Below are 8,149 nucleotides of genomic sequence, written 5' to 3' on the forward strand. Positions count from 1 at the left end.
TGATGAATGAGTCGTTGTACGTCCATTTCAAGTATGTCTCCAATCTCGCTAAGCTTCTGCTTCTCCCTGTCAAGTTGCGCCTTCAAAGTCACAATCTCCCTAGCTTGATTGTCTATCGTGAGCTAGCTCATATGAACGGCAGCCTGAGCATGATTACGTGGAGCAGCCATTTCACGACATAATTCGAGGTAGAATATTAGAACAGTAACAAAGAATAGAAAGACACAAAAATAGGAACAAAGTTGTAGTGGAAATTTTGATGCTAAGAGTTTGCGGAACGATTGAAGGGAATAGAATTTGAATTTCTCGTAGAATTTTGGATAGGATGAAAGTTTGATTCAGAATGCACTAGGATTTTGCCAAAATTTGACTTCGGCAAATTTTGTCTATCAAAATCCCAGCGGGATTATGAACATGGCTCTGATACCACTTAAATGACACGCCCCGTGTCCGAAGCATCGGTGACATCTAGCATTGTTTAACAATTACTTGAAAACAATTAAGCCTTGTATCGAAATGCCAAATAACCAGTATTTTCATAAATTAAACAATGTCTTTACATTGACAATAGAATAAAAATACATCAGAGTTGCAAATGTGGAAATTAAACAAAAGGAAAATAAAATCTTGATTTCTTGAGTCTTGCTCATCGATTACCATCCCCAGAAAGCTTCTTGTTCCTCCTCATTCAGTTGCTCTTCATTTTTATTTGAAATTTGTAATGGGTGAGTGTTTTGGGAAACACTCAGCAAGTGGGAGGTCGATCGATTTCTAATGATACATATAGAACGTAAATTTCTTAAAGCATCTTTTTAAAAACTTTCAAAACTTATTAACTTTAACTTATCATAACATAAACGAATCGAATATGAGACAGAATTTATCAGATGATTCAGAGCAGTTCAGAAGCAAATCAGATCATTTCAGAACAATTCAAAAACACACACAACATTGTTACTTATCTCATTTTGGGGGCCATATAGAACATGGTTTTATACCCACCCATGGGGACCAGACAGAATTAAAATTCTCGTCCCATTTCAAATCAATTTGTAACAGTGCCAGACAAAATTCAAATTTTTATCGATCAAAACTTATCAGAAATTCAAACGGATACAGCGCATCAAAGAATTTCGAAGAACAGACAAAGAAACATGCTTGAAGTTTTGTCTTACCATTGAAGAGCTAAGTTGTTTACAACTTAGTTGGAGCGATCATCAATCATTTAAGATTGATATCTAAAATCTTAAAGCACCCTATGAATGTCATTTTGTGTTTTATTGTATTTTATACACACTATAGTTTAGGGTGCTCGATTTTCTTGGTAGAAAATAATTTTGAAACTTCCGTTGTGCAAGCGGGCACCTTAACCGATCCCCTTTCAGCACCTGCTCGTGTGTCATTAGTCACATTAGGATTTTATGCCGAATTCTATTTCAACGCGAGAAATGCGTTATCCAACACCATATACACATTATTTACATATGAAAACTCGACGAAAAACAACATTGTCTCGTGAGATTCTTCATTTTGTCGCCTGTGTCGGTCATCGATGCACCTGCTCGCGTTTCATTGGCCACATTAGGATTTTATGCCGAATTCAATTCCAACGCCACAAATGTGTTATCAAACACCATAGACACATTATTTATGTAATGCCGGGTTACTCGTACAAATGATAATAAGGCGTTTATGTTATTTATTATGTAGTTATTTAGCTCATTAGATTTCACATGATGATTGATGAAACGTCCTCGCCCTTTTTATTGCTTTAAAAGTAATAGAAATTTTTTTTTTAACAATCAATTTTCGGCCATATACATAACCCTCATGAAAAAATTTTTATAAAATATTTTACCCTTTAAAATAAATCATCATCCAAGTAGCATTTTAAAAATCAAGTGAAATAGTCATAAAACTGAAATCGTCTACTGTTTACCAAACCTAAAAAGTAATAAGTTTGAAAAGTATAGCCCATACTAAACGTCTCAAAAATCTCTCAAGAACATAAATAAATAGTCTTAAAATCTTTAACATAATTCATAAGTCATAACCGTAAATGCGAAAAAATAGAAGCACTGGTCCTCGGGTTGTGTGCGCCTTCAGTCCAGTCAAATCATCCGTCAAGACCTTCCTCATACCCACCTGCATCCATCACACCTAGTGAGTCTAAAGACTCAACACACCATAATCTTGATAACGAATAATACATATAAAATCGCATGCAACAGTGAAAATACTTTTAGGTAAAAATAACATTTCATGATGTGCACAAATAAACCTTAACCTTTTTCCTTATCATGACATAAAACATTTTAACATGATCATAAACTTTTTCCTCTTTCCTTTGTTGTATTTAGATCGTTAATTGTGACTTTTCTCAAACCTCAAAAGTTGATGGATCCATCTACATGTAACCACAGTACTGGGCTGCGGGGGACACCAGCAACACTCTCACCGGTCAACTGAGCTCTGGCCTATCATGATCGAATAGAAATACGATCGTCGGGGCTCCATCTGGGGCCTTCTTCCATAAAGGGGCTCCCTCTGGGGCCTTCTCCCCTCACGATATTCTCATTCTTACCTCAAACCTCATATCCTCATAACCTCATATTCGCAATAATGGAAACACGATCGTCGGGCTCCCACTGGGACCATCACCCTCACGACATCGCCATCATTAACGAATTAGTCACAATCACTTCACTTCCTTCAACATTTATCATTCCCATCACTTTAGAAAAATCATAAATAATATTTGCATTTTTATTTTGAAACCAAGCATGCAACATGTATTTTAAATGTCTTTCCTCGATCATAAAAATCAAATAGACATTTAACAATCATAATTTAATCATGAACATTTTATAATCAATTAAAAATAATCATAATAACATAAAAACAGCATTTAGGGCACTCCCATGACCTTTACTAATTTCTAGGTGTAAAAAGACCGTTTTACCCCTAGACTCGACATTTTACGTTTTCGACTTTTATCTTGATTTCATGACTCTAATATGTCCCAAATAATTATTTAATCCTCTAATATGTCCCAAATAATTATTTAATCCTACATGAATTTTTCATATTTTTATTTACCTTAAATCGAGGACTTTTAATTTAATCTTTAAATAAGACGTATTAACACGTTTTAATCCCGAATTAAACCAAACCTTAATATAAAATTTTCAAATTAAAAACTTAGACTTCTAATAATTATTTAAGCTTAAATCTAATTTTCTATAATTTTATAAAGCTCAAAACTAGGCGTTTCAATTAATTCGTTAATTAGCGTTCCGTGAGACGATAAAATCATGATTAAATCTAAAACTCATTATTTTGATCCCGAATTTTAAACGCATTTTTATTATTTATTCTACCATTCCAAGTCATGAGCCACACCCGTGGACCCTTGGATCTATTTTTAGCCTTATAATTTTCGAAATTGACACCCTAACGAACCACCCGAGCCATCTCCCAATTTACTCGAGCCACGCCCGAGCCACCTTGAGCCAAAACCTACACAACCCACCTAGGGACCCTAATGACAAAGCCCAGCCCAAAAACCAGCCCTTGCCTGCTCCCAAAACATCCTGGAACTCTACCTAAAAGATCTGCACGTGTGTGTTTGTAGTGTTCTTCTTGAAGTGGGTTCTCTAGTTGCATAGGACTCTTCCAGCCACCTAACCACCGACCCCTCATGAGCATAACTGACCCTAGACCAGTCCTAGACCCGATCCACCCCAATCTCGAGCCCCTGAACCAAGCAGCAAGGTGCTGTACATAGACAGCACCTGCGCATCCCCTTATTTACGAGAGTCCTACTTGCGTGGGACTCTTTGCAGCAGCCACCAACGAGTCCTAGCCTCCCTGACCCACTTTGTACCACCTTGAGCCATCGCCTGGACCACCCTAGCCATCGCCTGAACCCGCACACCAGCCTAGGCGCTTGCACCAGCAGCACGCCACTTTCTTCTTCAAGTGGGTCTCGCGCATCTCCCCTACTCCCTTACGTGCAGCAGTGCCCAGCCGCCCTAGGGCTCCTCCTATCCTCTCAACACAACCCTAGCCAAGCCCCTACCAGCCCTGGCCGAGCCCAGCTATGACCCAAGCTAGGCCAAGCATCGATATTCCCTTAAACCGAGCCCCATGATCAAAACGTTTCGATTTCGGTCCCGACTTGTTTTTATTATCAGTTGCGACTTGTTCCTTTGGTGATTGCCGTGAGTCTAGTGAGTGTTTTAGGACCTTAAATCATGCATAAACACTACTAGTTCATACCTAAGACCATGGCAGCCCCTTTACATGATAAAAACATGAGTTTGCATCAAAAATCTTAAGTTTTCCCCCATGTGCATGTCATATTCCGAAAATACAGAAAAATAAATCATGTTCTTCGTGCATACAATATCTAAACAATATTATGATATGATGGATGAGAAAATGAGATGTATGGCGTGCCTTTGCGTTATATACGCTCGAATATACGTTGACGACGAAGAACGGGAGACGACTTTGGCTTGTTCTTGCTAACTACCTTCGAAAACCCTTACCAAAATCCTTCAAAGTGACATGTATGTGTGCTGCCGTGTGTGGTGGGGGTTGGGGACAGTTTTTCAGATTTAAAAAAGTGGTGGCCGATTGATTGTGATGCTAGGAGTGTAGGGTTTAATATATTTTGTGGGGCCCTTAGCTCCTAATTGTTATTACAACACAATCTGATTAGGGTTAATTAATTTATTTCAGCGGAAAACGAGTTTAAATTTTCTTTACAATGAGCCCAAAATATTTCTTCTATAATTTGAATACTAAAAATAGTGTTTTATCTCATATCATAAAACTCGCCCAAACATAATCAAAACCAATCATATACAAACAACTCATATCATCGTGACATGCCCCGGTATATAGATACATATATATATACTGAGAACAAAACATAAAACCTCAGCCCAAACTGTGACTCCCTCCAGAAGTACTGTGGGGACCCGGGCGCTAATCATGTTCTTAATCATCATTGGGACTAATAAATCAATTATAAAACAGGGTCTAAATTTTTTTTTTAAAATGCGGAACGTATTGAAATAAAACATATATACATCTCAGTATAAAAGTACAAGTGTTGTACCACATACATTTATTCAACTAAGGTTTAACAGCTAATATCAAGTGTCCAACCCTATCTCTAATCCAAGTCCGGTGCCTCCACTCTAATCACGATCTTTCCTCATCTCCTCGACCCTGAACCTGTCCCACCTGTTGTCATGCACACATACAAAACAAGACACCAGCCGATAACTCCGGTGAGAATAAATCCCAGTATAAACAATGTAAACATGCAATCATATAAAAACATATATAAACGCATAAATAAGATATCATTAACATGTAGCAACTCAACCAACATGAATGATATAAACACTGTAAATCAACATGTCATCACAGACTCGACTCAAACAACGCGTCGTCTCAGACTCGATTCAACTCTAACCTAGGGATCCCAATGTCTGGATATTGATAATTATATCGAATCGCAGTCGATAGGAATGAATCAACCCTAAACGGCATCGATATAATTCATATATCCAGTGTCTAGGCGAAACAGCCACAGAATTGACGAATAAGTCAAGAATTAAGCGAATCAGCCAATAACTAGATGAATCATCCAGTGATTAAGCGAATCAGCCAAAGTTTAGACGAATCAGCCAATAACCAGACGAATCAGCTGGTGACTTGGCGAATCAGCCAATGACTAGCGAGTCAACAGTCAATACATGCATACAGTGACTAGGCGAATCAGCCGATGACTAGCGAATCTGTAGTCAATCCATGCAGTGGCTATAAATCAATATACTACAAACATCAATCTCATCAATTACAAATGTCAATGTAATAAACTAAGTATGTGATTTAGGGAAACTCGAGTCAAACCTCACTCGAGTTGTGCAATCCCAACTCAACATTAATTTATACCTTTCTTTCTGATACTCTGACTCTGTCGAGGTCTCGAACTCAAAGCCTGTCAATACTCAATCTGACAATAACAATATCGAGGGTATGGTATCAATACACCACTCAATCAATACTGGATATAATCAGAATTGAATCAAATTTTGTTTCAACAATATAATGTCATAATTTCAATATATCCAGCACTACCATATCAGTCAGATATCAATTCCAACACCTCATAATCGATAACAATTCAATTCTGATATCAAATCGATTCCAAAACAACTCCGAAAATCATAACAATTCCATATGGTATTTATTCATCAGTCTGGTTTCGATTATACGATGTCTAACATGACCAGAACATCATATCAGAATCATATCAGATTCTGACAATACCATAATTTCAAATCATATCAAAACGTTGTAAAACTTACGTCCAATTGTAGCCTACGCCGATAGGAACACAGTACTGAAGTCGGATTCAAAATTAGATAGATGGAGTTCTCACAAAAGGCGTAAGGATTTTTCACTCTTTCCTCGGCCCTTTCTCGAGTCTTCTTTCCTCCATTTCTGAAGAATTCGTGCATATATATATATATATATACATACACTAACATGCAAGAAGGCAAATGGCACATCCTTTACGCAACACGTCTCGTGCATATGCGCGACATCAACCGGCGCATATGCGCCAGACCTTAAGTCTCGGCGCGTGTCTTCCCAACTGCTGGCACATATGCGCGACACATTTCCGCGCATATGCGTCCAACTCTCTGGACTCGGCATTCCTGCATACACCTGCTCGCGCATATGCGCGTCATGTCTCGCGCATATGCGCGAGACTTACTGTCTCGGCAATCACCCCAAATACTTGCCTCGCGCATATGCGCGAGGTGTTCTGTCCCCGCGAAGGGTCTTCCTCTTGTACAGTGTAATGCCCTAGATTGTATGTGGATAAAATGAAAAGATGAAGTGTTGCTTGAAGAAAGGGACCGCACCCGCGCCTAGAGAAGCACCGCACCCGCGGTGCATGGACAGAAAATTGGTCATGTTACAGTAGGGTCACCGCACCCGCGGTCCAAGAAGGAGTGCACCCGTGGTTGATGGACAGAGAGTTGGAAAGTATTTACTGAAATGACACCGCACCCGCGGTGCAAATGTAACCGCACCCGCGGTAATGTCACCGCACCTGCGGTCGTCGAATTTAAGAAAATGAAAGGCATGCCGTGGGCACAGCGCACCCGCGGTGAAGAGTGACCGCACCCGCGGTGCTGCTTGCGAGAAAGCCACCCTTAATTCTTAGGAAGACACATGGCATATATATATACACTTGGGCTGAGTCATTCTTTCTTCAGACTTGCTGGAGAAAATCGAGAGCCATTCCATAAGAAGTGAAAGGGTTCTTTCATTTAGACTTGAAGTTGTGCAAAAGATACTCATCCAAACTTCAATACAAGCATAAATTTGTATTCCTTGTATCAAGAGCTATCTAAGGATGTAAGTTTGGTTAAATTTCAGCATGATTCAGATTCCATATGTTGAAAGAATTATAATATGATAGTTATATCGTGTTCTTGACATATTGAACATAGTATATACACAACCGGATCGAAGAACGGACGTTGTATGCTATTGTAACTATTTTCCAGCATGTTTAAAGTTAACTTGTGAAGATTTTGAGTACTATCATATACCTATGATGATGATTATGAGTTGAGACCTATGAATTATTGATATATGTTGAGAGTTGGACGACCGGTATCGCAAGATTACGTCGTTATGACGTTAAATTGTACAGAGATTGAATATTGATCCGTATGTGTACTGAATTGAGTTAGAGATTGATAGAATGCGTCTTGAATATGTCGTTTCAGATTGATATTGACAGATTCGACAACGAGACTTCGACTGCTACGAACGACAAGAAGGTATAATGCATGTTTTGTTTGGGGAAGACACAACTCAAATAAGATTCAATTTGAGTTTCCCAACAAAACCACATACTAGATTAGTTGCTTGTCTTTTGACATGATTATGATTTGTTTATGGATTGTATTCAAATATTTTGATATGATTATGCATTTATAAATTTATATTCATGCATTTGAGATAGGAGAGTCATTGGCAGATTTGCCAAACTTCTAGACGTTCGGTGTATCGACGCATAGGAGCACACATCCTCCGATTGTAGACA

Source organism: Primulina tabacum, chromosome 12, assembly GCF_025594145.1.
Source record: "Primulina tabacum isolate GXHZ01 chromosome 12, ASM2559414v2, whole genome shotgun sequence".
NCBI classification, from domain to species: Eukaryota; Viridiplantae; Streptophyta; class Magnoliopsida; order Lamiales; family Gesneriaceae; genus Primulina; species Primulina tabacum.